This window comes from Aegilops tauschii, chromosome 5, assembly GCF_002575655.3.
Source record: "Aegilops tauschii subsp. strangulata cultivar AL8/78 chromosome 5, Aet v6.0, whole genome shotgun sequence".
Lineage (NCBI taxonomy): Eukaryota > Viridiplantae > Streptophyta > Magnoliopsida > Poales > Poaceae > Aegilops > Aegilops tauschii.
The window spans coordinates 116,280,300-116,286,299 of record NC_053039.3 but is presented as its reverse complement, the minus strand read 5'-3'; positions in this window follow the sequence as shown (position 1 = coordinate 116,286,299).

Sequence of the window (6,000 nt, the reverse complement as noted above, 5' to 3'; positions counted from 1 at the left end):
CTTACTCCTTATTCCTTCATCCACCGTAAGATAACCCAAAACTTGAAAACTTCAATCACACAAAACTCAACAAAACCTTCATGTGATCCGTTAGTATAAGAAAGCAAATCACTACTGTATGTACTGTAGCAAACCAATTCATATTTTATTTTTGCATTATATCTACTGTATTCCAACTTTTCTATGGCAAAAACTCATTAAATAAAACCATAGAGTCATCAAAACAAGCACACAACGCAAAGAAAACAGAATCTGTCAAAAACAGAATAGTCTGTAGCAATCTGAATATTTCGAATACTTCTGAAGCTCCAACAATCTTGAGAAATTAGGAAAACCTGAGAAATTTGTATATTAATCTTCTGAAAAAAGAATCAGGGCAAAATCACGTTTCTGTGATTTATGAAAATTATTTTCGTGAGTGCATAAGTTTCTGTTTTTCAGCAAGATCAAACAACTATTACCCAAGAAGATCCTAAAGGCTTTACTTGGCACAAACACTAAGTAAAACACAAAAACACAATCATAACAGTATCATAATTGTGGAAACAATCAAGAACAGAAGCAAAAAGTAAAAATAAATTTTATTCATTGGGTTGCCTCCCAACAAGCGCTATTGTTTTACGCCCTTAGCTAGGCATAAAGCAAGGATCTAAGTTTTGTCATCTTCGTTTCGAGATCCATAGGATGCCCTCATGAATGATTCATATGGTGGCCTAATTCTTGTTCTATGGAAGTGTTCCATTCCCTTCCTTATTGGAAACTGAAATTTAATATTGCCTTCTTTCATATCAATCACGGCACCGATAGTGCGTAAAAACGGTCTACCAAGAATAATTGGACAAGAAGGATTGCAATCAATATCAAGAACAATAAAATCTATGGGCACATAATTCCTATTTGCAAGAATAAGAACATCATTAATTCTTCCCATAGGCTTTTTAATAGTAGAATCCGCCAAGTGCAAATTTAAAGAACATTCTTCAATATCGGTAAGACCAAGCACATCACATAAAGATTTTGGAATTGTAGAAACACTAGCACCCAAGTCACATAAAGCAAAACACTCATAATATTTAATATTGACTTTGATAGTAGGTTCCCACTCGTCATGTAATTTTCTAGGAATTGAAACTTCGAATTCCAACTTTTCTTCAAAAGCTTTCATCATAGCATCAACAATATGTTTAGTAAAAGCTTTATTTTGTTCATAAGCATGAGGGGAATTTATCATGGATTGCAACAAAGAAATACAATCAATCAAATAGCAACTATCATAATTAAAGTATTTGTAATCCAAAAGAGTGGGCACATCACTAGTTAAAGTCTTGACCTCTTTAAACCCACTTTTATCAATTTTCTCAACAAGATTTTCACCCTCCAAATTATCGGGACGCCTTCTAGCTAAAGTCGACTCTTCTCCAGTCCCTTTATATCCAATCTTAACTTTACTAAAGAAAGAATCAATAGAGGAAACACCAATCATTTTAAGATTTTCATCACTTTTATGAAAGCAATCACTAGAAAACGCTTTTTCTAAAAAATTCTCTTCTAGCTCTAAGCATAGCGGTTCTTTTCTTACTTTCATCCATAGAAACATAAAGTGCTTTAATTGATTCCTCTACTTTAGGCACAAAAATTTTCATCTTGAGATTTTCAACATCATGAGAAATTCTATCAACACTTCTAGAAAAATCATCAATCTTATTCAACTTTTCGTCTATGGTAGTGTTGAAAACTTTTTGCGTGTCGATAAGTTCTTTAATATTATTCTCAAGATCAGAGGTGTTCCTATTATTATTATAAGAAGGATTTCCATAAGAATTACCATAATTATTAGAGGAATTACTAGGAAAAGGCCTATGATTAAAATTACCTCTATAAGCATTGTTATTGAAATTATTGCGAGAGATAAAATTCACATCTATGGCATCACTATTTTGCTCAATCAAACTAGACAAAGGCATATCATTGAAATAAATAGGAGCACTTTTACTAGCAACCAATTTCATAAGAGCATAAACTTTTTCACTCAAAGAAGAAATTACTTCAACCGTATTAACTTTTTTACTAGTAGGAGCTCTTTTGGTGTGCCATTGTGAATAATTTGCCATGATATTATCAAGCAATTTGGTGGCTTCACCCAAAGTAATTTCCATAAAAGTCCCACCCATGGCAGAATCTAAAAGATTACGAGAAACAAAATTCAACCCCGCATAATTTTTTGTATGATCATCCAAAGATTTAACCCATGAGTTGGGCAATTCCTTAGCATCATTTTCATCCTTTCCCAATTGTGCAACATGCTCATGTTCAAGTTGCTTGAAATTCATGATCTGGGTTCTAAGGGAAATAATATTTGCGGGCGGAAAATACTTAGTGATGAAAGCATCTTTGCACTTGTTCGAAGAATCGATACTATTGCGAGGCAAAGAGGAAACCCAAATTTTTGCAGAATCACACAAGGAAAACGGAAATAATTTCATCTTCACAACATCATTGTCCACATCTTTTTTCTTTTGCATATCGCATAATTCCACAAATATGTTAAGACGGGACGCGGCATCCTCATTAGGAGTACCGGAAAATTGATCTTTCATAACAAGATTCAACAAAGCAGTATTAATATCACAAGACTCCGCACTAGTGGCGGGAGGAGCAAGAGGAGTGCTAATAAAATCATTGTTGTTGGTATTTGAGAAATCACACAACTTGGAGTTCTCTTGAGTCATGGTGACTACGCAACAAGATTGCACCCAAAAACAGATCCTGCAAAAAACAGCGAATGAAAAGAGGGCGAATAAAACGGCAAATTTTTGTGAAGTGGGGGAGAGGAAAATGAGAGGCAAATGGAAAATTATGTAAATTACGAGGAGATGAGATTTGTAATTAGGAACCTGATAGATGTTGATGTTGTCTCCCCGAATGACGCTAGAAATTCCTTTTGATGCCTGCTAGAACTACATCGGTATTTCCCCAAAGAGGAAGGGATGATGCAGCACAGCGACAGTAGGTATTTCCCTCAGTGATGAGACCAAGGTTATCGAACCAGTAGGAGAACCAAGCAACTCTACGTAAATAGCACCTGCACACAAATAACAAATACTCGCAACCCGGCGTGTAAAAGGCGTAGTCAATCCCTTTTGGGTAGCGGCGCTAGAAATTGGCAAACGGACGTGAGAGAGTTGTAAATATTGATAGATCGAACGCCAAATAAAATAAATTGCAGCAAGGTATTTTGTATTTTTGGTTTAATAGATCTGAAAATAAAAGGCGAATAAAATATATCGCAAAGCCAAATAATATGAGAAACAGACCCCGGGGCCGTAGGTTTCACTAGTGGCTTCTCTCGAGAAAATAGCAAACGGTGGGTGAACAGATTACTGTTGGGCAATTGATAGAACTTCAAATAATCAAGACGATATCCAGGCAATGATCATTATATAGGCATCACATCCAAGATTAGTAGACCAACTCCTGCCTGCATCTACTACTATTACTCCACATATCGACCGCTATCCAGCATGCATCTAGTGTATTAAGTTCATGGAAAAACGGAGTAATGCAATAAGAACGATGACATGATGTAGACAAGATCTATTTATGTAGAAATAGACCCCATCGTTTTATCCTTAGTAGCAATGATACATACGTGTCGGTTCCCCTTCTGTCACTGGGATCAAGCACCGTAAGATCGAACCCACTACAAAGCGCCTCTTCCCATTGCAAGATCCAACACTATTTGGCCAAACAAAACTCAAATATCGGAGAAGAAATACGAGGCTATAAGCAATCATGCATATAAGAGATCAAAGAAACTCAAATAACTTTCATGGATAAAAACATAGATCTGATAAAAAACTCAAAGTTCATCGGATCTCAACAAACACACCGCAAAAAGAGTTACATCATATGGATCTCCAAGAGACCATTGTATTGAGAATCAAACAAGAGAGAGGAAGCCATCTAGCCACTAACTACGGACCCGTAGGTCTACAAAGAACTACTCACGCATCATCGGAGAGGCACCAATGGACATGATGCACCCCTCCGTGATGGTGTCTAGATTGGATCTGATGGTTCTGGACTCTGCGGCGGTTGGAATTGATTTTCGTCGACTCCCGTAGGGTTTCTGGAATATTGGGGTATTTATAGAGCAAAGAGTCGGTTCAGGGGGCACCCGAGGTGGGCACAACCCACCAGGGTGCGCCTGGGCCTCCTGGCGCGTGATACGTCTCCAACATATCTATAATTTTTGATTGCTTCATGCTATATTATATTCTGTTTTGGAGGATTAATGGGCTTTGTTATACACTTTTATATTATTTTTGGGACTAACCTATTAACCGGAGGCCCAGCCTAGATTTGCTGTTTTTTTGCCAATTTCAGAGTTTCGCAGAAAAAGAATATCAAACAGAGTTCAAACGGAATGAAACCTTCGGGAACGTGATTTTCGGAACGAACGTGATCCAGAGGACTTGGACCCTACGTCAAGACATCAACCAGGAAGGCACGAGGTAGGGGGCGCGCCTACCCCCCTGGGCGCGCCCTCCACCCTCGTGGGGCCCACGTTGCTCCACCGACGTACTTCTTCCTCCTATATATACCTACGTACCCCCAAACCAACATAAGCATCCACGAAAACCTAATTCCACCGCCGCAACCTTCTGTACCCATGAGATCCCATCTTCGTGCCTTTTCCGGTGTCCTGCCGGAGGGGGCATTGATCACGGAGGGCTTCTACATCAACACCATAGCCTCTCTGATGATGTGTGAGTAGTTTACCTCAGACCTCTTCGGGTCCATAGTTATTAGCTAGATGGCTTCTTCTCTCTTTTTGGATCTCAATACAATGTTCTCCCCCTCTCTCGTGGAGATCTATTCGATGTAATCTTCTTTTGTGGTGTGTTTATTGAGATCAATGAATTGTGGGTTTACGATCATGTTTATCTATGAACAATATTTGAATCTTCTCTGAATTATTTTATGTATGATTGGTTATCTTTGCAAGTCTCTTCGAATTATCAGTTTGGTTTGGCCTACTAGATTGATGTTTCTTGCAATGGGAGAAGTGTTTAGCTTTGGGTTCAATCTTGCGGTGCTCGATCCGAGTGACAGAAAGGGAAACGACACGTATTCTATTGTTGCCATCGAGGATAACAAGATGGGTTTTATATCATATTGCATGAGTTTATCCCTCTACATCATGTCATCTTACTTAAAGCGTTACTCTGTTCTTTTGAACTTAATACTCTAGATGCATGCTGGATAGCGGCCGATGTGTGGAGTAATAGTAGTAGATGCAGGCAGGAGTCGGCCTACTTGTCGCGGACGTGATGCCTATATACATGATCATACCTAGATATTCTCATAACTATGCTCAATTCTGTCAATTGCACAACAGTAATTTGTTCACCCACTGTAATACTTATGCTCATGAGAGAAGCCACTAGTGAAACCTATGGCCCCCGGGTCTATTTTCCATCATATTAATCTTCCAACACTTAGCTATTTCTTTTGCCGTTTATTTTGCTTTCTTTACTTTGCATCTTTATCATAAAAATACCAAAAATATTATCTTATCATATCTATCAGATCTCACTTTCGTAAGTGACCGTGAAGGGATTGACAACCCCTTTATTGCGTTGGTTGCAAGGATTTTATTTGTTTGTGTTGGTGCGAGGGACTCGTGCGTGGCCTCCTACTGGATTGATAACTTCGTTCTAAAAAACTGAGGGAAATACTTACGCTGCTTTACTGCATAACCCTTTCCTCTTCAAGGGAAAACCAACGCAGTGCTCAAGAGGTAGCAAGAAGGATTTCTGGCGCCGTTGCCGGGGAGTCTACGCAAAAGTCAACATACCAAGTACCCATCACAAACCCTTATCTCCCGCATTACATTATTTGCCATTTGCCTCTCGTTTTCCTCTCCCCCACTTCACCCTTTCCGTTTTATTCGCCCTCTCTTTTCCGTTTGCCTCTTTTTCGCTCGCTTCTTGTTTG